General features: G+C 49.9%; 1 protein-coding gene across 1 annotated transcript in view; it reads right to left on the bottom strand.

The window, feature by feature from the left end:
* The window catches only part of TMEM51 (transmembrane protein 51), a 53,348-nt gene extending 26,702 nt beyond the window's left edge, over positions 1–26,646 (bottom strand). The window contains exon 1 of the mRNA XM_032863470.1: positions 26,285–26,646. The gene's annotated coding sequence lies outside the window, so the exon portion shown is untranslated. The remainder of the gene's footprint in view (positions 1–26,284) is intronic.
* Positions 26,647–27,187: the final 541 nt, after the last annotated feature.

Here is a 27,187-nt window from a genome sequence, read left to right as displayed (position 1 = left end):
TCGGCCCTCCTCCCAAGCTTTGAGCTCTTGCCTTGCATTCCTTGCTGGGGGAGGTGGTTTAAGGAGTCTGTGTATCTGCACAGGGCAGCCCCTGGACGGTTATGCAGCAGAATTGTCATGGCGGTCATCTTTGGGGTGGGGGTGGGGTGAGAAAATGGGGTGGCATCCTTCTGACCTTCTACATTCCTACACCGAGCTTTCTCCACCTTGGACCACTGACATGTTGGGCTGATCATTCTTTATGTCTCTGATCTCTAACCCACTAGATGCCAGCAGCATCTCAGTCCCTGCTTAGGACCACAAAAATGTCTCTAGACATGCCCAAATGTTCCCTGGTGGTGGTGGGGGAAGGGCGGGGGGGAGATGCCCCCAGCCAGGAACCGCAGCTCTAGATGACTGATGTAAGATTTTTTTAAAAAGAAGCACGAATAATCATTTTTAGGGAGATTATTAAGTATATCTCTATTCAACACTTTGGCAAGTGTTATTTATCCTCCTTGCCCAAAGGTATTGAATGTACCTACTTCCAAATACACCTACACCTATTTCCACTGCTATCACCACAACCTGGACGACCCTGTCCACCCCCTGGTCCCCTTGCTGCTGCCCTTGCCCTTGGTTCCGACAGTGCCCTTCATTTCCGGCACTCTCCTGCCTGGCTCCCGACTGCCCTGAAAATAAAATCCAAACTTCCCACCTGCCTTCTGGACCCAGGCTCCCTCTGCCTTCTTCCAGGCTTCCAATCTCACAATAGCCCCCTGGGGGGGGGGGCGCGAAAACGCACGACTGTGCCCATTTTACAGAGGATGAAACTGAGGCTCAGAGAGACAGACGGATAGGTCCTCAAGGTCACGCAGCCATGAATAGAGTAGGGGTTTGAATCCAGAAGTGACGTGCCATGCTGTGTCACCACTCTGCTTACAGCCTGCTGTGGTCACACATTTGTCATTTAAAAACCAGCCCACGTGTTGTCTCACCAAGGCAGTTGGATGTCACAGTTTGATTTCTGTTGGCAACCCGAGGGAAACAGAGAAGGCTCAGAAGCCCACACTGGGATTCCCAAGATGCAGGCAATCAGTCAATCCATCACACAAAATCAACAAACAAAAGGGCTGTTTGTCCCCTTGAGCTTGGTCTTGTGGTCTCATGGAGCTCTCAGACCAGCTTGGTGGGACAGGAATCTCTCCCAACGGCAATGGCCTCAACAGGATAGGCAGGAGACGGAGCCTGGGAGGAAGGCTTTGCATTTTTAAAGTGAGAGAATCCAAGACAGCGTTTCATTTAATCGCAGACCTTCAGATCCCTTGGAAATGGTTCAAGAAGGCTTTTTGCTACACTTGTTGCCACAAGCCACCCTGGAGACTGTCCTGTCACTTCCTCAAAGGCATGGGGGACAGCTTCCCGTGCATCTGCCCCTGGAGCCCCACCTAGCTCCGTCAGGAGCCGAGCGGGGTGCTGTCAGGTGTGATGGGCTTACGGTGTGCTGGGGGCTGCTCTGCGTGCCTCATGCCTCGTGACTCATTTCAGCCTCACAATAGCCTCTTAAGGTCAGTATTAGCACCCCCGTTTTACAGATGAGAAAATTGAGGTGGTCAAGCAACTTGTCCAAAGTCCCGCAGCGGGTAGAGCAGGGATCTGAACCCATCTTCAGAGCTAGTGCTTACAGCCTTCCCGAGGAATGGCACGTCTCTCACTCAAGCAGTGGTGTGTACTTATTCCAGTACCGGGGGGTCTTTTATAGTGAGACCCCCCCCCTCCCTTCGCACAAAGCTGATGGCGGGTACGGTGCAGTGGACGGCATCAGGAGTTTAATTCCAGCTCCTCCCTGTGTGACTCTGGGCCAGGGGAATGGCCTCTCTGAGTCTCAGATGCTGCTCTCCAAAATAGGGATAAGAATAGCCCCTAACCCATAGGGTTGTTAGAAGGATTAAATTAGATAATAATAATAATAGCCAACATTTCCTACATGTTTTCTGCCCTTAAGGCAGGGTGAAGAAAAAAGTATTGCCATCCTCTTCATTTTACAGATGAGCTCAGAGAGGTTAAGTCACTTGCACAAAGACACACAGCTAACTGTGGAGATGTGGGGACGTGAGCCCCGGTTGCCTCTAACTCAACACAAAACAGCCAGCACAGTGTCTATAACACAGTAGTTCCTCAACACGCAGCCAAAATCATTATCATCTGGAGGGCAGCCAGGGAGACAGAACCCAGAGAGGGCCTAATTCTGCCTGATGCCCAGCACCTGGCGGATGTCTGCAGCCCCGCGTGGAGTCCTGCCCTCTGTTCCTAGCAGAGCGGACCCTGTGATGCCTGGCACATGGCCAGGATCAGCGTGGAGACTGAGGCTGCTTTGTCCAGGGCTTAGAGCTGGTCGTGCTGATTACGGAGAGGCAGCCCCAGGGCCAGACTTTGACCCCAGTTCAGTTTATGCTTAAAAACAGACTAGCAGTTAAGTGCTCAACATCTTCAAAGGCTCCACTGTCTTGGCCAGAAGAGACTTTCACGATTCCAGCCTGCGGGTGCCTGTCCCAGGTTGGGTGGGGGGGTCACCACCGGCTGTGCCCCTGGCTGAAATGCAGACGCCCTGGGGTCCGGCCCAAGACCTGCCGGCTTACAGTGACGGGGCCTGGGGCGGAGACGTCTGTTCATTTACTTATTTGTTTACTTAAAGTATAATTGGTATATAGTAAAATGCACAGATCTTAGTGCACTCTGGTGAGTTTTGACAACTGTATACGCCCATGTAACCACTGCCTGGATCCAGCACCTGCGAAAGTTCCTTGTGCGTGCCTTTACCCACTGAGCCCCCACCCTCCCCGTCCAGGCAACCACGGATCTGCTTTCTGCCACGATGGGTTAATTGTGCCTGAACTAGAGGTTTCTATCAAGGGACTCCTACAGCACGTGCTGTCTGCCTCCTTGTCTTGTCCCCAGAGTTGCCGGTCCTCCCCGATCTGAGCAACAGCCTCATGGTTTACCGGTTCACCTGCTGACGGACACCTGCGCTGTTTCCTGCTCCGCGCTGTTACGCAGAAAACCGCCAGGAACGTTTGCGTAGGAATCTTTGATGGGCAGATGTCTGCCCTTCTCTCCGTAAATACCCAGGAATGGAATTGCTGGGGCACAGGTAGAAGAATTTATTTTAACCCTCCTTCCAGGTGCTACCGCAGTCCCGTGGGGGTAGGATTCCCTACTGTCCTCTCTTCAGTCTTCTGTCCAGATGGGAGGCTCCTGGAGGTTGCAGGACCCCTGTGGATCAGATCGGAATCGGTTTTCCTAATCAAAGATCGTTCTATGTTTTGATTCACATTTAGATTTGAAAGCTGAACTGAATGTGGATGGTTTGTTCTGACTAATGGTGTCAGCTGTTCACACTAGGACTTACAAGCCCACGGAGATGGCGCAAGGAATATTCTGGGTACCAAGGCTTGGGCAAAGGGAGAAGGAGAAAAGCAGACTCCCTGCTGAGCAGGAGTCCCCTGGGGGGGCTCGATCCCACAAACCCGAGAACATGACCTGAGCCAAAATCAAGAGTGGGCCCCTTAACTGACTGAGACCCCCAGGTGTCCCTGGGGATCAAGGCTTGGACTGAGTTTCATGGCTCCTTCCCTTATAGTCTACGTATCGAATGTACTCATGAAAATGCACCATTCATGGCCCTTCCTTCCTCTAAACCCCATCAGGGCCCCCTGGGATCTCCCAATACCAGTTTAGCAGAGGCAGTAAAGCAAGATGGATCATTGGAGTCAGTGAGGATTAAATCCAGGTCTTTCCGAGCCTCACTCCCCTCCTGCGTAAACCGGGGAAGCCAGCAGTACCCCCGTAATTTGGAGGAAGATCGGACCCGCTGCCGTGGAAGCAGCAGGTGCAGCGGCCGGCTGAGCAGCACAAGGAGATGGTCCCTTGAGACCCACGGCTACCCGAGGACTTCTGCATCCCCAGCGTGGCATGGGTAGAGCGGGGTTTGCTAAATAAGCCGATTCTGGGGCCTAAACGCTCCCCAAGTGGTCCCGATGCTCACAAAAGCCTTGGGAACTCTCGTCCCAAGTGTGGACCCAGACAGAGCCCGGGAAATCAGCTGGATCCGAGGACGCAGAGGCAGGCGGAGTGGAAGGAAGGCCACGTGAGGGTTGGAAGAGCCACAGAATGCAAGGAGGCCAGGGAGGACCAGAGACGGATTGATTCCTCCCCCAGGATGGCCTCCTGGCTCTGCCCAGGGACTCCGGCTGCGTGTGCCTCGTGGGGCCTGTGGGTCAGCTCCACGAAGCACTAACACCTTAGCAACAGTGGCATTCTCGGGCCAGGGTTAAACGTTCTGGCTCTAGAGTTAGGGGGCCCTAAGTTCAAATCTCGGCCACCCCACTTCCTGGCAGGACGAGCCTGAGAACGTTGTTTCAGTTCAGCTGGAGGGCGGTCATGGGCGCGAGTGGGTACGACACTGAACACCGTCCCACTGCCCCCGTCCCACGGTTAGTATTGAAAGCGCCAGGGCCTTATCTTGCCTCCTCTTTAGGTCTGGAGAGGCACTGGGCGACTCCTGACAACTGAGAAACTGTCCTCAACCCACATGGCCTGGGGACAGAGGACATGGCTCTCAGGCATCTCCAGACAGCCTCCTCCCCTCGGGCTGCATTCCCCTCTCCTCCCAGATGTTCCGAACATACCCATTTGCTTCGCTCTGTACAGACAAATAACGGGGTCTCAAGCTAGCCAGGGAGACCCAGCTCTGTAGCCTGAGTGGGGGCGGGGAGCAAGCCACTTGGCTGCACTGGGTCTCAGTTTTCTCATCTGTAAAGTGGATATGATACTGAACCCACCATAGTGCATCGCTGTGGGGGCTTCAGGAAAGCAAGTGAACCAGATACACTAATTAACCTGGTGCCAGGCTCAGAGCAACCTGTAGCCTGTGTCACCCTCCCTCCTGCCAGCGACCGTGAGTCCCACCACCACCGGGCCCTTTCAAGACAGTCTACACCCAACAGGCATTCGGGACGTCAGGATGCTCTGTGGCAGCTCTGACCAGGGAGGTGGCCAAGGACCGTTCTTCAGGACCTCCCCACCTGGCTGGGAGTCCCCCGATAGGGAAAGGAGGTCCTTCGGGGCTGGTTTGGGTGTGCTGCGGCGTTAGGTGGCTGGGGGAGGGAGAACGGGTTGCCTCAGTGGGCAGATTCCCGCTCCGCTTTCCGCCTGCAGCCGGAGCGCATCAGGCTTCAAGGGGAAACCTCGAGGTGGGATTCCCAGGGCCTAGGCAGGATGAGTGGAACCAGGAGGGATCCTGGCTTCATCGTTTCTCTGTCCCTCATTTCAGAAGAGAAGGTGGGAGGCGTACAGGAGGGATGAGAGCCAGAAGACAACAGTTTCTACCATCGTGGGACACGAGCACTGGGGAGGGGGCTATGGATGCCTCCTCCCAACCCATCAGGGCTGGCATTCTCATCCATGACTGACAAAGGCCCAAGACAGCGGGGCCTGGAGGGACTCTCTCCATGTCCCTGACAGCCAGGGGCTGGGTCAGGACTCGAACCCTACATCTCTAATACCAGGGTCCTTACATGTGCCTCTTGCCAGGAGCCAAATCAGGCCATGTTAAGGGGGGAAAAAAAGATAAAACCCCAAAACAAAACCCCAAACCAGAAAAAAACCCTTAAAGCAGCCCAGGGGACCCAGAGAGACCACCTCCACACTAGAACCCAATTAAGCACAAATAGGCCCTCCCTCTCCTCTCAAACCCACTACCTTTGAAATTCAGCAACTCCCCCAGGAAGAGCTGTTCTTGCCAGGCCATGTCCTCCTTGGTCACAAGACCATTCACCTCACTTCAGCATCTTCCACTCCGCCCACCCCTCTCCTTCCTACTTCCTAATTACAGAGCAATGGCTCACTTGTCCTCGTGCCCTGGTCTCGAAATCTCAGTGCCCTTGGGCATTCCTTCCCCTCCTTACTCTAACCCCCAAAACACACACACTCTAGGTCTCAAACTGGCAGGCTGAGGGCTGTGCCTGACCCGCAGAAGTATCTTATTTGGACTGTGGAGGGTTATTTATTTTATGTAATATGGAGTGGTAGCCAACCGTAAGAGCATGGGTGTGATCTCATACATAAAACTTGAAAATCTGGTAAGCCTGGCCCCAATTTTCCCATGTAACAAGCAGCTGATTCAGAGCTGTGTCCTCTGGAAGGGGCCTGCCTTCCACTTTGCCACCATCCCCACCACTCCCTAATGCCTCACACCTGGCCTGACTGTCCTTAACACAGCTCCAGCTGCCTCCTTTCAGACATGTGCATTTGGAGCCCCTGTCTGCTTCCATACTCTGCTGGTCCCAAATTCATTTCTTCTTCCTTCCCAAAGCCTTTCTTTGGCCCCCCTCTACCTCCCTCCAATTCTCAGGCCTGGCTGACCATGAGAATTACTAGAATCCACTTCTCTAAGGCTGTCTCAGCCCCCATGGCTCAGTGGGGCCAGGCCAACCCTCCAGCTGCTGTGTCTATCAAAGTTTCAAAGGAGTCCCTCACAGCCTAGAGGATGGGAGCGCCCGACACCCCCATTCAAGCTTACTTCCTATGCCAGTGCTCCTGGAGCACCTGCTTTGGCACCTGCACCAGGCACCAGCAATCCAGGGTGGAGGAAAATGTGCTTTATCCCAGGAGAAGGATCAGTGCACTGTCAGGACTGTGTCCAAGGGAGGGAAACAGTCCTGAGGTCACAACTCCAGTCACATGGACCTGCCTTCCGTCCTCTGCACGCTGTCCGGTCTCCCTGCGTTGGCTTTCTCCCCTCCCCCAGCTGACCATGAAGGCCTAAACTCCTTCCACATCCAGCTCACATGCCCCGTCTCTGTGCAGCCTCCTCCCACGGCCAGCGAGAAGGAGCTCTCCTCTTCTCGTGCTTTGTCAATGCCGGTCCAAACCAAGCCACCTGATCCTGGCCATTTAGAGAGGCCTGGAGGGTGTCATTTTCATGCTACTTTCTCTAACTACATTTACTGTTAAGCAGGCAGGACTTAATACCCGTGTTCCTCTTATCGCTGCCTCTGGGCATTCTGACATTTCTCTGGGACTCCTCTAACGCTAGGCACAGAGCTGTACGCATCCCCAAGTCTCAGTGAATCTCTCCTGACTTCATTTATTCATTCAACAAATGTTTGCTGAGTAGACACAAGAATGAACACAAAAATGAGAAAGACAAAGGCCTGTTCTTATGAAGCCTTTCTTCTAAGCGTTAGAAGGCATGGACTAAGAATTGTTCAGAAAACAGAACATAAGCATAAAAGTGAAGGTGGTTCTTTAGATGAGGTGATGGAGGAAGGCCTCTCAGGGAAGGAAATATTTCAGCTGGGACTAATAAGGTAGCAGCACAGCAGAATGGGAAGGTGGGAGGAGTCCCGGGTTGAAGACAGCAGTGAGTGCAAAGGCCCTGAGGCAGAAACAACTTTGGAAGATGGGCAAGGCAGAAGGGCAGTGGGGAGCCAGTTGGGAGGGTACACTCCTAGCTCAGGGCAAAGATCACTAATGGAGATGAATTTTATCATGGATTTGATTGGGGAAGGAGAATAGGGTGAGGGGGCAGATGATTTTAACCTCAGCAATTAAGAGGATGCTAGGGCACTGTAAAGAACTGAATTTAAACCCACATGTTGAAGCCCTAACCCCCAATGTCATGGTATTTGGATAGGGGGCTTTTGGGAGATAATCAGAGTTTGAGGAGGTCATAAGGATGGGGCCCTGGTCTGATGGGACTGGTGCCCCTATAAGCGGAGACTCTAGAGAATTTGCTTTCCCTCCCCCACCCCATCCCAATATGTCCCAAGGAGAGGCCATGTGAAGCGACAGCAAGAAGGCATCCATCTGCAGACCAGGAAGAGAGCCCTCATGAGAACTTTACCATGCTAGACCTTGATCTTGGACCTCCCAGCCTACAGCACCGTAAGAAAATAAGTTTCTGTTACGAAGTCACCCAGTCTATGGCATCTGTTCTAGCAGCCTGGACCGATTAATACAGGTCCTTTCCAGAGATGAGGAAAACGCCCCAAACAATGAATGATTACAGATGTCTCTAAGACGAAAAATCCCAGCGTTGAGACTGATACAGTAAATGGTGAGACCACGTCACGGAAGCCTACCGAGGTGTGTCTAAGCCGTGGAACGCTGCATTGGCTCCCGGATACCTCAGACGCACTTGGAGCTCTCTCCAAAGGGCCCCCCTCCCTGACGTCTGACCATTAAAATCATCCGTTCCTTTCTCACCCTTCTAGCAGCTGAAATGCAAAACCCTCTGTTTTTCTTTATTGCTGCCTTTGCTTGCTTTGGGAATAACAGCGTCTTTAAAAGCTCACTTCAAAGCCAAAGCTTCTTTTATCAAGCAGCCTGGCTCGGGACGGACGCGCCGCTTTCATCCGCCAACGAGCAGACATTGCGAAATCTTCCAGCTTTGCCCTCTTGGAAACTCGGTTCGTCTTATCTCGCAGACCACAGCAATGGACGGGGTGTCAAAATGACAGACAAGAAAGTAAGGATATTTATGGAAACGTTCCAAGGAAACAACAAAGATTCCAGAGTCCAGAAAAACGTTCTGAGATGAAACAGGGCTGGAGGTTGGGAGGGTCTTGATGGAATTATATTTGTTTAAAGGTGGAATTTATGAAATTTGCCTCAAGAAGAAATAAGCAACTGATTTTTTTTTTTTTGGAGGAAATGATTCTTTTTAAAAAATTCAAGTATAATTAACATACAGTGTTATATTAGTTTCAGGTGTACAATTTAGTGATTCGACAATCCTACACGTTTCTCCTGCTTATCACAAGCCACTCCTTAATCCCCATCACCCTTTTCTCTCCTCCCCCACCCACCTTCCCTCTGGGAACCATCAGTTCATTCTCTGTAGTTAAGAGTCTGGTTTTTCGTTTATTTTTTTGTTTTGTTTCTTGAATTCCACATATGGGTGAAATCATACAGTACTTGGCTTTCTCTGACAATTTCACTTATTATCTTCTCTAGCTCATCCACGTTGTTGCAAATGGCAAGATTTCATTCTCTTCTATGGCTGAGTAATATTCTATTATAAATATGTGTATACACACACACACACACACACACACACACACACACCCCACATCTTCTGTATCCATCCACCTATCTTTCCATTATTTGGCTTTTGTTGATAATGCTCCTATGAACCTACAGACGCACGTTATCTTTCTGAATTCGTGTTCTCATTTTCTTTGGGTAAACACCCAGGGGTGGAATTACCGGATCATAGGGTCATTCTATCTTTAATTTTTTGAGGAACTCTGTACTGCTCTCCACAGCGGCTGCACCAGTCTGCATTCCCAAGAACGGTGCAAGAGGCTTCCTTCTTCTCCCCAACCTCGCCAACGTCTGCGGTTTCTTGTGTTTTTGGTTGTAGCCATTCTGAGAGGCGGAATCTCATTGTGGTTTTGATCTGCATGTCCCTGAGGATGAGTGATGTTGAACATTTTCTCATGTATCTGTTGGCCATCTGGATGTTTGGAGGCAGGTCTGTTCGTGTCTTCTGCCCGTTTTTTAATTGGATTATTCATTTTTTTGGTGTTGCGTTGCATCAGTTCTTTATCTATTTTAGATAATAACCCTTTATCAGATATGTCACTTGCAAATATCTTCTCTCACCCGGTAGGTTGTCTTTTGGCTTTGGTGATGGTTTTCTCTGCTGGGCGGAAGCTTTTTATTTTGGTGCCGTCCCAACAGTTTCTTTTTGCCTTGATTTCCCTTGCCTCGGGGGACATATCTGGAAAAATATTGCTACAGTCGATTTCAGAGACATTTGTGCCTGCGCTCTCTTCTAGGATGTGTACGGCTTCAGGTCTCACATTTCAGTCCTTCATCATTTTGAGTTTATTTTTGTATATGGTGTGAGAAAGTGGTCCCGTTTCATTGTTTTTCATGTAGCTGTCCAGTTTCCCCAACATCATTTGTTGAAGGGACCGTCTTTTTTTTTTTTTTTCCCATTGCACATTCTTGCCGCCTTTGTCACAGACTGAACATCAAAGTGTGGGTGTTTTTCTGGGCTCCCTATTGGTCTCTGTGCCCACTGTTGTGCTGGTCCCAGACTGTTCTGATGACGGCGGCTCCGTAGCTTATCTTGGCATCTGCGAGTGTGAAACCTCCAGTTTTGTTCTTTTTCAAGACTGAAGCAACTGATCTTTACATGAAACAGTGCCTGGAGGGATGAATGGAGACACAGGAAAAGCAAGTCTGGGTTTCATGATGTCAGGAAAACAATCCATGAAAGAATACGGCCAGGTGAAGGCCCAGATTCCTGAGAAGAAAGAGAAGACTCCGGGCCCGTCTGACACATCCCCCTGGATGTGTCTATGCACGGTTATTAACTATATTAAGCACCGTAATAGTCAAATACCAGGAGTTTGTGATACATTGTCATTCGGACCCCACGGCCCCCCATGGGGAAGACAGGCATTATGTCCATTTTATAGAGGATTCAACAGTATCACATAGGAAAGGGTAAGCCAGGGGCGCCTGGGTGGTTCCGTGGGTTAAGTCTGCCTTCGGCTCAGGTCATGATCTCAGGGTCCTGGGATCGAGTCCCGCATCGGGCTCTCTGCTCAGCAGGGAGTCTGCTTCCCCACCCCCCCTGCCCCCGCCTACCTCTCTGCCTACTTGTGATCTCTGTCAAATAAATAAATAAAATCTTTAAAAAAAAGAAAAAGAAAGGGTAAGCCACTTCCCTAAGATCACAAAGCTAAAAACTATAGAACCAGAATCCAACTCAGGTTTGTCTGGCCCCAGAGGGTCCTTTCTGCTCCACATGTCAGGAGTTCCAAACTTGGCTGGATGTCAGAATCAACGGCAGAGCAAGTGAAAAATCTAGATTCCTGGGTTCCATCGTCAGAGGCCTGGGCTGGGGCCTGGGCACCTGTTTTTTTAATCTAGCTGATTGATGCTATGAGCAGAAGATCGCTGGGCAGGGGGCACCTCTGTGTCAGCCAGAAGGTCCTGCTGGGAGAGCTGGGGAGCCCCCAGCCAGGCTCCCCAAAGCACCTGTGGGCTCCGGGAGGCAGCTCCACGGCAGGGACTGACTGATCTGCTATAGTAGCTTACGCTGTGTCAACCTGGTGGAGCTGGAATTGCTTTCCCCGAACCCTCCTTCCCATCGGCTTGAGGTTAGAGCTGGCCCAAAGAGGGGTCTGCGGGAAGTCTGGAAGTTGGAGGTGAAGAAGTGGCCAGCCATTATGCATATGAGGTAGATGCGGTGACGGACAGGTCCCATGGGGCCCAGCAGGTTTGAGTCCTGCTGTCTGATCTGTGTCCAGCTCTTCTCTCTGACTGCTGGTCCTGCTGACCCACAGTGTCCCCAGGCCTGTCACCGGACTCCAGGCTGGGCACCCCCCAGGCCAGAGCTGCCCACAGACTTCTCCACTAACCTCCCTGTGGTCTCACCTTGGTGGCTGGACATCCTGGTCCCTCGGTTCCCGTTCATCTTCACTTCTGCTCCCCCACCCCCATTCCAGGGTAAGATCTAATTCTTCTCATAAATGCCAAATTCCACTGTCCCAGTGGCCCAGCTTCCCGGTTTCGGCCTGAATGAGGTCATCACCTGCCCTCTCCGGAAGCCCTTGCAATCTTCGGCAGTGGTTCTCCAGGTGTGGTCCTGGACCAACAGCACCAGCACCCCTGGGAGCCTGTGAGAGAGTCAACTTCTCACGTCCCAGCCTTCCAGACCTACTGGAGGAGAAATTTGGGGGGAGCTTCTAAGATGTGCCGAAACTTAAGAACCCTTCCTGTAAGGCTTTCAAAAGCCTTCCTCCGTTTCTGTCTGGGATGATGAAAAGATTCTGGAATGCTACCTGTGTAAAATATGTTGTATTATTAATGTAATTTTATGTCATATGAATTTCTGAGGCCTAACCTGTCTGTGAGCGCTGGCGTTTACTGAGACCCTGTGCTAAGGCTGCACAAGCTTAGTACCGTTTCCTCCTCACCCGCACCCTACAGAGATGGCATTAAAGTCTCTCTGTATAATCGATGTGGAATCCAAGTAGTCTGACTCAGAACATTTGAGGTATTTCCCTGTGCAGCAGACAGAAACCAGACATCAGCCAGAGTGCCCCTTGGCTGACACTTTAAACATTTTATTTATTTGTCAGAGAGAGAGAGTGCACAACTGGGGAGCGGCAGTCAGAGGGAGAAACTGGCTCTCCACTGAGCAGAGAGCCCGATGCGGGACTCGATCCCAGTACCCTGGGATCATGACCTGAGCTGCAGGTAGGCGCTTAAAGACTGAGCCACCCAGGCGCCCCTAAATCTGAAGCTTTAATACAAAGTCATGCATGGTTCTCTATAGGAAATTTAGAAATGGTAAATATTCAAATTTCTAACTTCTTTGTAACCTTTTTAAAATGAAAAAAGCGGACCACCTTTATAATCTGCTTTTTTTACATTAAGAGATTAGACTTGTCTTTCTGGGTCTCTCAAGGGCTCCATCGCCGCCATGTTTAATGGCCATGCGGCATTCCCTGTGCGGACATACTACAGTCTACTGTCCCGGCCTCGATGTCAGACATTTGGGTCATTTCCCTAAGAAGACACTTCAGTTGGGGGAAAAACGTTTTGACCAGGGTGCTAAAACTTAGCAAGACCTCCTCTCTCTGCAACAAGCAGCAACATGGGGCAGTCAGCTCTGCACGCTTGATGTCTGTGGGGGGAAGACCCATGGGCCAGGCAGCAACATGGCTGACACACATTTATTTCAGGTGCAAACTGTTGGGGGGAAAGGCTTTCATTTTTATGTGCAGAAGATGAGGTAAAAATGTCCATGAGCTTTACCCAGCTCAGTCCTTAGGAAGAAGAGTTTGATCCCGTGACAATGAGATACCAGTGTTCTCCAGAATGCTGTGTGTGCTCCCTACCTCCTGCTTCGGGTGACACACCGGTTAAATCCAGTTATAAGCCAGTGCTCCCAGTGCTCCCATTTCTCCCTATGATGCAGTGGTTAAGAATACAGATTCCAGGGGTACCTGGGTGGCTCAGGGGGTTAAGCCTCTGCCTTCAGCTTAGGTCATGATCCCATGGTCCAGGGATCAAGCCCCGCATAGGGCTCTCTGCTCAGCAGGGAGCCTGCTTCCCCCTTTCTCTCTGCCTGCCTCTCTGCCTACTTGTGATCTTTCTCTGTCAAATAAATAAATAAAATCTTAAAAAAAAAAAAAGAGTGATGACGAGTTTAAAAAAGTACCCGACAATCTTAGAACGATCTAGACAACGATAACACTTGAACATTGCAAAGCGGTATTTCAGGGCTCCTCATCCACACAGAACATTTCTGGAAGCCTGTCCAAGAAATGGTTATCTCTGAGGAACGAGACTGGGGGTCTGAGATGAGACACAGATTCCTGTTTCTTTCCTGGCTGTCCCTTTATACAGTGTGTGGTTTTCAAAGATTTTTACCATGGGTAACATTTTTTTCTGATGAAACAAAAAGCGTTGAGAAAAAGTTATTTAAGAACTAGACACAAGCCACTGTGACTGCCTTTCCTATGACACGGGGAAGGGGCAGATCAACTCACGCGGAAAAGGTCAACTTACTTCCTGGCGGAGTAGGATCCCCATGGGGTGGGGAAAGGCAAAATGGCACTCAAGAGGGCGGGGGTGGGGTGACTCTGTCTCTCCTGGGTGATCAGCTCCAGTCACTAAGTCCCAAGCTAAGGCAGCGGGTGATTCCCATTTCATTAGGTCGGTACACAGCGTGGTGCTGGCAGGCGGAACTGGGAAGAACCTTCTTAGGGAAGTGCAGGGAGACTGCACTCAACCCAATTGACTTTGAGCCCGGTGGGGGGTGATGGAGACAGTAAATGCTAGAACAAAGCCTGAATATAGAGGGAAGACATTCAGGGCAGGCTCCAGAGCCTGCGAGGCAAACCCTCTCCAAGTTCAAAGAGAATGGCTCTGTGTTTATCAGGTTGAAGCGAATGTCATTGCCCGTTCTGTGGGTCAAGGGGCAGCCTGCGCGGCTGCGCTAAGGACCACGAGAGGCCATTCGCGTGAAGCTACTGGCCCTCTGGGTGGCACCCAGTAGGTGCTCAGCAAGCAGTGAATCCTCCCGCCCATCTACAAGCCAGGAGGTGGACCCTCACCAGACACGAGATCTACCGAGCACTGGGAGGGTATTGTCTTAGCTCAAGCTGCTATAACCACCACGACAGACCTTAAATCAACAGACAGTGACTCCTCCCTGTTCCCCGATGCTGGAAGTCCAAGGTCAAAGTGCTGGTAGATCTCAGGTCTGGTGAGGGTCCACCTCCTGGCTTGTAGATGGTGGCCTTCTGGCTGTGTCTTCCAGGAGCCTCTCCTGGGGGATCTCTCTCTCCTCCTCTCCCCTTAAGGGCGCTAATCCCATAGTGATAAACTCACTCTCAGAACCTCATTTAAGCCTAATTACTGGGGCGCCTGGGTGGCTCAGTCATTAAGCGTCTGCCTTCGGCAAAGGTCATGATCCTGGGGTCCTGGGATGGAGCTCCACGGCAAGCTTGCTTCTCCCTCTCCCACTCCCCCTGCTTGTGTTCCCTCTCTCGCTGTGTCTCTCTCTGTCGAATAAATAAATAAATAATCTTAAAAAAAATAAATAAACCTAATTATTGCCCAAGGCCCCACCTTCTAATACCATAACGCTGGGAGTTGGGCTTCAACATGCGAATTTGGGCGGGGCATAGAAACAGAGCCTGTAACAGATGGTTTTCCCAGGTGCAGACGAGAGCACTGCTGTATTCTCACCATGCTCCCCCCTCAGCTTTTTAAGTCTGGAAAGGCAGAACCAGATGCTCAAAGCTAAAATTATAAAAGAACCACCTGCACTAGGGGCTAAAATCCAATGCAAGCCCCCTACAGCTCACAAGCATGTCACTTAGCAAACACCCTTGGGGGACCCACTACAACCCTGGAGACTTAAAAAATTTTTTTTAAACATTTTTCTCTTATTATAAAAACAATGCTTCTTTATTAAGCAAACATTAATAAATCTAGATTAGCAGAAAGGAAATGAAAATCACCGATTACCCCACCATCCCTAACTACTGATAATATCTATGATCGTGTTCAGACTTTCTTGTGTGTTCTATAAACAAACATACCTTTTCTTTTTTCTTTCTTTTCTTTTCTTTCTTTCTTTCTTTCTTTTTTTTTAAGATTTTTTAAATTTATTTGACCGACAGAGATCACAAGTAGGCAGAGAGGCAGGCAGAGAGGGGGAAGGGAAGCAGGCTCCCCGCCAAGCAGAAAGCCCCATGCGGAGTCGATCCCAGGACCCTGGGATCATGACCTGAGCTGAAAGCAGAGGCTTTAACCCCCTGAGCCACCTAGATGCCCCCCCCCTTTTCTTTTAACAAAAATGAGATCTCACTGCAAAATGGATTGGTGACCTAACTTTTAAAATGCTGATATATAACAAACGATTCTGCACATCATCAGTATTCATCTAAACCATAACTTTCAGTGGCTGAAGAACATTCCATGGAGGCCTCATAATTTACCCAACTAACTAATCCTCTACTGCCAGACACAGAGTTGGTTTCTAATTTTATGGCTCTTTTAAAAAATAACAGTATTGAAACTAACTCCTTACACAATCGTGTGTCCTCTGGATAAATTCTTGGTATTGAGACTGCTGCATTTTTTAACGCTTGGCCACACATTTCAGACTGTCCTCGTCCCCACCCTGAGCTGGTGAAAGACTGGCATTGTTTCTTTCACTTAAAGTTTTGAAACATTCAAGACATTTAAAATTTCCTGTGTGAAAGATGATACGGTTTTAAGTGTCATTTTCTTTAATATGATGGGGGTGAATGTTGGGGTTTTTTTCCCATGTGCTTATTGGCCAAAGGTATTTCTTCTTCTTCTCCTTCTCCTCCCCGCCCCCCGCCTCCTTCTTCTCCTCCTTCTCCTTCTTCTTTCTTGAGCTCTGACCTGCTGTGCTTCCTGGTGGGATGTGATGACAACTGTACCATAGCACATATGACAGTGTCTTGCCATGAAAGTTAAAAACTCATCCAGTCATGAGGGGAGAAGCAATTAAGACACTGGGTCCATCTCTTCAAAAACGTCAATGCCATGGAAGATCCAACAAGGTCGGGAGACTATCTTGGATTAAAGAAAACTAGAATCAACGGGCAGCCCAGGGGAGTAAGGTGTGCACTTGTAATGAGTGCCAGGGTTGAATGGAAGCGCTGAATCACTCTACCGTCCCCCTGAAACTACCGTCCCCCTGAAACTACAAATACACTCAAATTTCAATAAAAACTTAAGAAAAAGAACATCAATGGGAGATCCCAATGTGGATCCTGATATTGTGGGGTCTCTCGAACAGGAACAAAAAATTAGACGATATCCGGGTATCATGGTTACATGTCTTGTTTGTCTTTTTCTTTTTCTTTTCTCCCCACAGGCTTGCTGGCCAGCAGCATCTCTTCTTTATTCTATTTTTTCCATCTGTTTGTTTTTGGTTTCATTTTGGTTTTTGTTTATTCCATTGCTTGAGGGCAGTTGACTTTTCCTTACTAACTGGAAAAGCTTGGTATGTGTTCAGAAAACAGCCCCTTGTCTGAAAAGTGTGTTGTAAATGTTACTCTAATTTATGTGCTGTACTGAAGTGTTTTTTTTCTTTAATTTTAGGAGCCTAACCTATCAATCATTTTCAGTCATTTCTTTGATAATTTTACCTTTTACTGTCATCCTTTAAAACCTCCCTCCCACAAGGGGCTGTAGAAATTCTACAGTGGAGAAGTCGTGCAGACGCCACTTTCAACCAAATGATCAAGGTCAGCATCACCAGTGAGTCATGTGGCCATATGTCAAGTAAATCCTGACGGGATGCAATGATAAGGATATTTCACCATTGTCACATTCTTTCCCCGAACCCCAAATCCCAGTCTAACCATGAGGCAACATCAAACAAACCCAAAGTAAGGGGCATTCTAGAGAATACTGACCAGTACTCGTCAAAGCTTTCAAGGTCACACAATTCAAGGAAAACACTGGGATAGACCTGGAGAGATGAAGAAGACAGGATAACTGAAAGCCATGGGGTGTCCTGAAATGGATCCCAGAGCAGAAACAACAACAAAACAACCTGGTGACATTCAAATAAAGTCTGCCATCTTGTGAGTAATAACGTGAATTTCGCAGCCTTGTTACCTACGCCATGTTAGGTAAGATGCTAACACCAAGGGAAGCTGCGTCAAGGATATAGGAAAGCTATTATTTCTGCAACTTTTCTATAAATCTAAAATTATTCCAAAATAAATAGAATTTTTTTTTTAAGAGCTTTGTCTAGGACTGAGAATGGTTTAGGCAGAAAAGCAGAAGGAATAGAAACAGAAGAACCATCACGGTTCATGGCTATGGGTGGGGGTGTAGGAGGGAGAGGGAGGTGGCAAGTGGTTCTGGTTCCTCACAACATATCCATTGGTTGGGGGGAGCGGTTGGGGCAGCAGCAATGCGTCTGGAAAGGTAAACGGAGTCTGAACTCTAAGGAGTCCAGTGTTTAGGAGACTCTAGTCTTTAGAACTTTGAAGGCTAAGGGTTTTAGCTTAGCCTTGATCCTACATGCAGTTAAGGGGATGGTAAAAGATTTTCATTCTGTGAGTATATGATTATTGGTTACTTCACTTGTGTCTTAATTTACTGATTCCTCACTGTACCCCAATAAGGTGTCATTTCCACGAGAGCAGGGACCATGTCTCTCTTATAGATGATGTCCCACTAAAGCCCAAAACACCTGGCCTGCAGAAAGAACTCAATAAATATCGGTTGGATGAATGAGTCTCACTTCCCAAACGACTTTTAAGAAGTAACTGTATAAAGGTTTTTCTCATCCCACCATTCCATGTAGTATCAGCCCATGTCAATTAACCTCTTCTACAGCTCAGGGCCTTTACCCAGACTGTTGCTTCAGCCAGATGCACCCTTCTCTGGTGCCTACCTTCTGATTTCAGCGTAGATTCAGCTTTCTGAAAGCCTGCCTTTGACACTCCATCCAGGTCTGGGAGAAATTTCCTCTTCCCTCTCCTGGGTTTTGTCGTCACTGTCAGCTGAATGGCAATGGCGCCTTTATATCCAGCTCCCTCCCTCCCCAAGACGTAGAAGCCGGCCCTCTAGTTCACCACGGGCACACAGAACATCCCAGTACATTTGTAAAAAGCCATAGCTTGTGGCAAGCCAAAGGTGACGTCCCCTGCCACCATAATAGAATTTGCACCCATCACTGCTTGAACACACTGACCCAAGGATAACTCCCATAAGTAATCGCTACCATCCAAACTCCAGTTAATGAAGACATAATATTTGGGATCCCAAAGTGTGAGCATTTGTTTTTTAACCATACCCTCTCTTCCACCAATTATCAACAAAGCACGCTTATAACCCTAACCAGCATGGGCACTCTTCAGAGATATGGCAGGCTCGGTTCCAGGGCACTGGAATAACGTGAATATGGCAATAAAACGACTCAAATGACTTTTTCAGTTTCCCAGGGCATTTAAAGTCATGTTCACGCTAGGCTGTAGTCTGTTAAGCATGCAATAGCATTATGGCTAAAAAGCACAAGGTCCATACCGTAATTGAGAAATACATTATTACTAAAAGATGCTAACCATCTTCTGAGCTTTCAGCAAGTCATGATCACTGATCACAGCCCACTCTACAAAATATAATAATAATGAAAATGAAAATGAAATATTGGGAGAATTACCAAAATGTGACACAGAGACAGGAAGTGAGCAGATACTGTTGGAAACATGGCACCAAGACACTTGCTGGATACAGGGTTGCCACAAATCTTCAATCTGTAATATATGTGGTCTCTATAGAGTGCAATGAAAACAGGTATCCCTCGGGCGCCTGAGTGGCTCAGTGGGTTAAAGCCTCTACCTTCTGCTCGGGTCATGATCCCGGGGTCCTGGGATCAAGCCCCACATCGGGCTCTCTGCTCGGCAGGGAGCCTGCTTCCTCCTCTCTCTCTGCCTGCCTCTCTGCCTACTTGTGATCTCTGACTGTCAAATAAATAAATAAAATCTTAAAAAAAAAAAATTAGGTATCCCTGTACACACCCTGTAGGTGCGGGAAAAATGTAGACAAGGGTAAGGTAAGTAAATTCTCTCTCTCTCTCTCTCCCCCAGACCAGATGTGGAGAGGAAAAAGTGGCAAAGACATAAAATTCACCGAGAATTAGAGCCACTGGGTTCTATATCCTGCATCAAAGAAATACCAGAACCTTCTAGAGACATCCAGAATGTACATCATATGAGGCCACAATCGTGAAAAAACAAAAAAACAAAAAAACAAAAAAACTCACCTATCATGGCAAGTTCTCATCCTGGATCTGCCACAATCTGCTGGGTGACCTTGGGCCCATCACCTTTAGGACGCTTCCACTAGCAAAGCTCTGGGGCACATTAAGAAAAGAAGAAATGCCAAAATGGACTTACCAATCCTGCGATGGGTTTTAGATGCTGGCACAGAACAAATGAATGTTTTGTGCACCATGGCAATATAAACTGGACCATTAGTGTGATAGTTATAGACTTTATGATAAACACTAAATTCCTAGTGTACACAAACAGCACTGCCTGTGGGGGACTTGGGTTGCATGGTGAATGTGTGTTTCAGGCCAACAGCTGTGTCTGATACTGACTTTGGCATGTCATTTGGAGAGGTGTCAGAGGTCTATACTTAGAGATGCTTGAGTGTGTGGCTGGAGAGCCCATCTGTCCTATATAGACTCTCTGTTTTCTGGCCTCTAAGAACTGAGGTGGTTGGACGAGCACTGGTTTCTAACCTGCTGTTTGGTATTGTTTTTAAAGCCACAGAATTTTCTTAAAGGAATCTTTCTCACCCCTGACATCTGGAACATTTGTAAAAAGAGCTTCTTTCCGGCTGGCCTTGCCTCCCACCACTCAGCTCTGTCCCTGCGAACCCCTGATTGCTTCTGGGACCTGTCCAAAGAATTCCAAGTTTCCCAGAATCACAGTATAAAAAGCAGTGGACTGTTAACACCATATGCAAAAATCAACTCACAATGGACTGAAGACGTGAATGTAGGACTTGAATCCACAAAACTCGAAACAGAAGCGGTAAGCTCCTGGACATTGGTCTTGGTGATGTTTTTTTTGGATCTGACTCCAAAGGCAAGGAAAACAAAAGCAAAAACAACAACAACAACAACAACAACACCCAATTGGGACTATATTAAACTAAAAAGCTTCTGTGCAGCAAAGAAAACCATCAACAAAATGAAAAGAAAACCTACAGAATGGGAGAAGACATTTGCAAATCATGTATCTGATAAGGAGTTGATATGCAAAATATATAAAGAACTCACACAGTTCAGTAACAAAAGAAACCCACAAAGAATCTGATTAAAAAATAAGCAGATGATCTGAACAGAGATTTTTCCAAAGAAGACATCCAGATGGCCAGCAGACACATGAAAAGACGCTCAACATCACTCATCATCAAGGAAATGCAAATCAGAACCACAATGAGATACCCCCTCACCCCTGTCAGAATGGCTATCATCAAAAAGATAAGAAAAAACATGCATTGGCAAGGAACCCTTGCGCACTTTTGGTGGGAATGTAAATTGGTGTAGCCACTGTAGAAAAAAGTGTGGAGGTTCCTCAAAAACTTGAAAATAGAACTACTTTATGATCTAGCAGTTTCACTCCTGGGTATTGACACGAAGAAAACAAAAACACTAATTTGAAAACATACATGCACCCTTCTGTTCATTGCAGTGTTATCTACAACAGCCAAGACATGGAAACAACCCAAGTATACATCAATGGATGAGTGGGTAGAGAAGACATGATATAAATATTTATATATATAAATAAATACCGAGCCGTAAGAAAGAATGAAAATCTTACCATTTGCAGCAACATGCATAGACCTAGAGGATTCATGCAAAGTGAAATAAATCAGACAGAAAGAGACAAATCATGCAGGATTTCAAAATATGTGGAATTTAGAAAACAAAACGAAACAAACCCTAGACTCATGGATACAGACACCAGACTGGTAGTTGCTAGAGGGGAGAGGGCTTGTTGGGGGCAACATAGGTGAAGGGGATGAGGAAGTACAAACTTGCAGTTATAAAACAAAGAAGTCATGCGGATGTAACTTATAGCAGGGGAATATAGTTGATAACATTTTATTAACTTTGTCAGGCGACAGGTGGTAACTAGACTTGCTGTGTTGATCATTTTGCAACAGATACAAATGTCAAATCACAATGCTGTCTACCTGAAACTCACATAACATTGGATGTGAACCGTACCTCATTTTATGAAACTGACGTGCTATCTACTGCCCTAATGAGGCACCCTGTACCTCATTTTAAAAAGAAACCCAATGGACTGGGGCAAGGACTGACCAAGGTTCTTACCATGCAGATGGAAATATATTTATCTGGTGACTCAGTGCATAGAGAGATATAGAGATAATTGAGATGAAAATTTTACTAAAGGATGCTTCTCACGACAGGAGATGCATTTTGTCTCTAGTCTGCTTTCTTCTACATCACTTTTTAAAAGCCAGTGGAAAACTACTTCACTGATTTTAAAACCCACTAAGTTGCTGCCCACAGTCTGTAGACATTGGCCTAAGGAATCCTCTGAGATCGCCTCGAGCATTGACAATTTATATGGCATTAATGAAGCTGTGATACAGTTAGAACGTGAGAGATGACGCCAGGAGACCCTGTCCCAAAGGTGAAGTTACCAACCTGGGTTTCCTGAGTAGCCAGCAAATTCTCTGCTCAGGCTTGTCATTGAAATACTCACAGTCCAAGAGGCAAGACTCGGAGACGAGCAAGCCGAGTACATTACTGATTTTCCTAGGGATCCACACTTGCCACCCCAGTGCCTAATCCTGGGGGGATTCAGGACAAGGGGTGGTAAGGGGGAGTGGGAGCACTTGGCTGGGTTAAAAATCAACCAGCAAACAATCAGAGGAAACGAAGACTTCTCTTTCCCTCCTATACTCTTTGGATCACACCCATCGCGCTGAGACGGCTAACCTCCTCCGTTTCTACGAGGCTCACTGAGAATCGATCTTTGCTTCAGATAGTAAACACAGCCCTTTCCCAAACACCATGGCGGTGCAGAGACATGGCCCCTTGAAGCCCCACTCAGTCCATAATCTGCATAGCATGCTAGGATTTTTGGTTGCTGGAGTGTTCTGACATAGCCACAGAAAGCTGGCTTCCTCAGAACCTTCCAGCCATCAGAGGGCACAAGTGCATGAGATTGACAGGTTAGAACCAGTGCGCTGTCACACAAGGGAAAATACATGTTATGACGATGAACCAGATATTAAACAGCAGCAGAGCAAGCAAGCAAATAAAAAATCCGCATTAAACACTGAACTATCAGCAGTGGTGGCTGGCATATCGTGATGGGTTCCTCCCAGGTTTTCTACATCGAGCAGGTACTGCCTTTGTAAACAGGGGTGAAAACATTAAACACCCGCCCATTCCCAGGTGCATTGTCAAGTATGCTTAGAAGAACAGCAGACAAGGTTGGTTAATCACTAGCTTTCTCCCTGGCATCCATACCAGTCTGAACAGACAGAATCTGAAAATGTCAGGATATATACGCCTTGACGTGCACCCGTGCACCGCTCATCTTCCGGGTCCCTCAGCACTTGCCAGGGGGTGCGTGGAGAGAAAGAGGTTCTGAGGGGCTCTCCTCTGGTTTTATTGTTTTGGTTTATTTTCAAGAACCACCCCTGAAATCAGAAAATGGGGTCTAGTCCTAGCTCTGAACTCAGACGAGTGCTTTCCCTTCCCTGAGCCTCGGTTTCCCCATTTGTAAAATAAGCAGATTAGATATTTTGATGGCTAAGTTTCCCTCTGGTTCCGAAACTCGAAGAGCTGAAAAGACCAGCATTCAGGTTTTATGGGCTGCTAGGTCTGATAAATCTAGGGCAAGAGAGAATAAGAAACTGTTGGCAGCTTAGCCCAAGTAAACAACACTGGATAGAAGGCAGGGCCAACCAGCCTCGGGAGGTAAGGGTTGGGGCGGAGGGGAGGGAGGAGTCAAGAATCAGTCTTGAGGCTACAGCTAGTGGGGGAGAGCTCCACAGAGATTCTCAGGGGGCTGCCTCTGGCTAGTGCCTTGGGCAGTCTGGTGTGAAGCAGGGAAAACCTGTTTCTTTGGGGAGCCAGAGCTCCCTGGAGAGGCAGCCGGTGTACCAAGGGCTCAATCCAAGGGGAGAAGAACAAAAATGTTGCCAGGCTAAGCTGGGCCACCTGTCCAGGCTGGGGAGGAACAAGACTCTATGAAGCGGCCAGCAGGGCAGAGATCCTGAGAAACCACCAAACCTGTACTAAAGTGGGTTTAAAACGAGTCCCTGACCTGAATGTGGCCAGGTCTCCTGGGAGAACACAGAGCAGTCGGGGACCGGGGGGCAGTCCCAGTTCTGCTGCTGACTTGCTGTGTGCTCTTCCCCTATCTGAGTTTTATTTGTCAAATGAGAGTGGTCCCCTCCACCCAAGACATCCTGGGTTCCTCCTGTGGCTGGCAAAAGACAAAGGGGGGTCTCCTTCCAAGCAAAGGGAGACTTCCGACACAGAGAATAGTCTTAGAGAGCTATCAGTTGCAAGAAAGGCCCATCCAAGCTTCCGAACAAAGTGAAAGCAAAAGCCAGGAGCCAGAAGCAGACCCCTTGCCACATCTCCAACAGAGGACTTCTGAGCTTCTGGAACTTTCCCAGCACTTTGGACTCTGCTCAGTCCCTTGAATTCCACCTTAATTTGGAACGGGAAAAGAGAAGCCCAGAGCCAAAGACCCTCTTCCAGCCCTAGGGTCCTGAGGGGTTTACTGCCAACCCCACAGAGGGAGAGAACATTTACCAGCATGGTGACCCAGGAAAACAGGAGCCCTAAAGGAGGCAGGTTGCCCAGGAGATGGGCTGCTGGCTGTGTCCAGCTTTGCCATTCCTCACACAGAAACTCCTAGGTTTTGTGCCTTCTGGAGTCAGGGAGCAGGAAAGCCAGAGCTGGAGGGGTTTGGGCCCTGCCAAGTTCCCAGGCATTTGCCCGCGCTCTCTGTCGGAAGACAGGCTGGCAGTTTGGGCCTCACACCAAATCCACAAACCTCACCCTTGAGCAATGGTAAAGTGTGAAGACCACATGGTAATCTCTGCCTCCTGCACGGGGCTCCACTCCAGCCTCCCCCTGCCATTTCATTCCCACTGCCACTGGCCCGCCGACCAGCCTCCTCTCTCCCAGCAACCTTCCCCAAAGTCTCATCTGACGTCCACACAGACAGAATTATCTTCCTCACATACCAACAGGATCAAATGACTCCCCTCCTTAAAGCACTTGAATGGAATCTGTGTCTTTGTCTTTCTTGTTCAATAATCCATCCTGAGCACCTAGAACAGTGCCAGGCCCTTGGAAGGCACTCAGTCAACATCTGTTGAATGGCTCCCAGACAGCCACATGATAAAGTCCCACGTGACCAGCCCCCATTCCAGACCCTCTGTTTCCTTTACTTTCCCCACCTTCCCACAAACCCATCTGTCACTGCCTGAGCACACTCTCCGCCAGGCCCACCACACTCCGGGTGTGTACCTTTGTACCTCCGTGCCTTTGCCTGTGCTGTTCCATCAGCCCAGACACCCTTCCTCCCCCTCCACGAGGGGCTCCAATACATTGCTGCATATTCCAATATCCTTTTCCTGGCGGGACCTCCTGGCACACCTCAGCCCGAGTTATCTTCTCTCTCCTGTTCTCCCCTAAGCCCTGTAACAGAGCTTCCTGCTAGGCATGAAAGTCCCACCGAGATTACCACTCCCATCCTACAGAGGAAGAAACTGGAGGTTCAGTGAGGCGGGTCACGAAGCCAGCCAGTGCTGGGGCCTGACTGTATCACCACCTCTGAGCAACACTTGTCATATACCATGCAAGAGGCTGGGAGCTCTTGAGGTCCCAAGGCCCTGTATCCCTGGGGCAGGCCTGGCCCTGCTTGATGCCCAGGAGGCCCTAATCATCCAACCACCCGGAGAACAGATGCTCCACCAACCTCCTCCCCTCCCTCTCTTCTGCCTTTTGTCCCAGTCTGGGCAGTACCTCTGGCAAGCTGCGGAGGGAAGCACGTGGAGGGAAAGGGGCTCCTTCCCAATTCCATTCGTTCCTATTAACTTAGGACAAGATCCTCGTGTGACAAGTCTCCAAACTGTGAAAGCCGCTCACAGGTCCCAGAGGCGATATTCCACTAGAGAAGCCATACTCGAAGACCACCACCACGTCGATCAAAAGCCAAAAGCCAGCACCAGAGGGAAACCCCTCTCCAGCCTCTCGGGCTCCGACTCCGCCCCCGCTGCTCCGGCCCCGCCCACCCAGGCTCCGCCCGCTGCGCTCCAGCGGTGCGGGGGTTCCCGGCTCCCCGACCACCCGCACTGTTAGCAGGGATCTGGCCCCGGCGGCACACGCTACTACAGGCCAGGGAGGGCCCAGGCAGGGCTGGGGAACCGTACGGACATCCAGGTTTCCTGTTTCCCCCATGCTCTGGTTAGGAAAACTTACTTTCTGTAAGTGACCATCCCTTGCAATTTGGCCCTCCCAGGCCACACGCCTCCCATCCGGACGCAGACAGGAGATCTGAAACGGATTTCAAGCTCTGGCGATGGGCTCGGCACGAGCGCCCCACCTCATCCCAGGAGGTTATCACGCCTATTTCACAGGGAAGAAACTGTGTCTCCCTACTATGCTCACGCCCGATTTCTTACCGTTTTTTTTTTGTTTGTTTGTTTTGTTTTCTTTTTGCCTCTGGCACGTTAAACATACACTCGAATCTAAATTCCCCAAAGCCTCGGTTTCCAGAAAAGAGTTAGGGTTGGGGGACGAGGGATCGACTGGGCAGCGCCAGGGTGGTTTCCGGGGACTTACTGGGAAGTTCTGCTCCAGGCACGGGCGGAAGGTGCCTCTCGGTCGAGGCCAAGGGTTCGAAACCCGCCTGGCGAATGGCACCTGACGTTGCCAACAGAGGGCCCCGGAGGCTGGCTGCCTTCCCCGCGCCGAGGTCAGCGCGCTGCCGTGGAGGCGGGGTGTCCCGCACTGGCGGGGCGCGGCTCCAGTGGGTGCGGGTTCAGAGTCCTCCCGGCGGCGGACCCGGGACAGGAAGCTCCCAGACGGGCGGACAAACAGACCCCGACAGCCCTCGACTCCCTCCCCGGCCCTGCCAACAGTCACTCCGCGGGACTCCGCGAGGCGGAGGGCGCGGCGGCGCAGACTCACCCGGGCGGCTGCGGGTCCAGCTCCGTCACGGTCGGGCGGCCGGGGACCGGGGACTCCACGACCCGGTACCCCACCCCCCCCCCACCCCGGGCTGCCTCCTTCGGGGCGCTGTGATCCCAGGGCCGGAGGTTCGGGGTGGGGGTCTCGGTCGAGGGAGGCGGCGGCGGAGAAGGCGCACCGCCGGCTCCGGGACCGGGATGGGGACGCAGGAAGCTCTGGCTCGGAGCGCGGGCGTGCAGGAGGGAGGGACGGCGAGAGACAGAGGGCGGCGCCGGCCAGGAGCGGCCTCCAGCCCGGAGAGGCGCCGCCCACCAGTCGACCCTCCCTCGGCGAGCTCAGCGCCACCCCCAGGACTGGGGCGCGGACCCGAGCTGCGGAAGGAAGGGACCCGCTCTCTCTTGTCGGATTAGCGGGTGGGGGGGATGCTGGGCCAAGCTCTCGCCCGACCCCCGCCACTCCGAGTTGGCTAAGCAGGGATGGGGGAATGGAACAGAGCCGAGACATCCCCACCCCCGGGCCGCGGAGTTGGATGTGGCGGTGGAATGGGGGACGGCGACTCGGCACAGGAGTCCAGGTTATTTAAATGTTAAGTTGAGCTGGGAGACCGTTCCTCCCTCCCCATACCTCAACTCAGGCGCGAGCGTGCAGGTACAGCACTGCGGGCACAGCTGCCGCGCCTTTACCTGGCCGGGCGCTCACCTGGCGGAGCCGTGCGCCGGCCTCTCACCCCACTTCCTGGGGAGGCCACCGCCTCCCCCCTCACCCTTGGGCGCGTTCGGGGCGCTGGGACCCGCCTGCACCGCCCAGGGCTGGTGGTTTGCGAGGTGACTGATGGGTGGAGGTAGGAAAGGAGGAAGCAGGTTGTTTTTTTTTGTTTTTTTTTTTTAAGCGAGTCTGCTCCTG

Source organism: Lontra canadensis, unplaced genomic scaffold (assembly GCF_010015895.1).
Source record: "Lontra canadensis isolate GAN:19392208 unplaced genomic scaffold, GSC_riverotter_1.0 scaffold25, whole genome shotgun sequence".
NCBI lineage: Eukaryota > Metazoa > Chordata > Mammalia > Carnivora > Mustelidae > Lontra > Lontra canadensis.
This window is presented reverse-complemented; position numbering and strand designations above follow the sequence as displayed.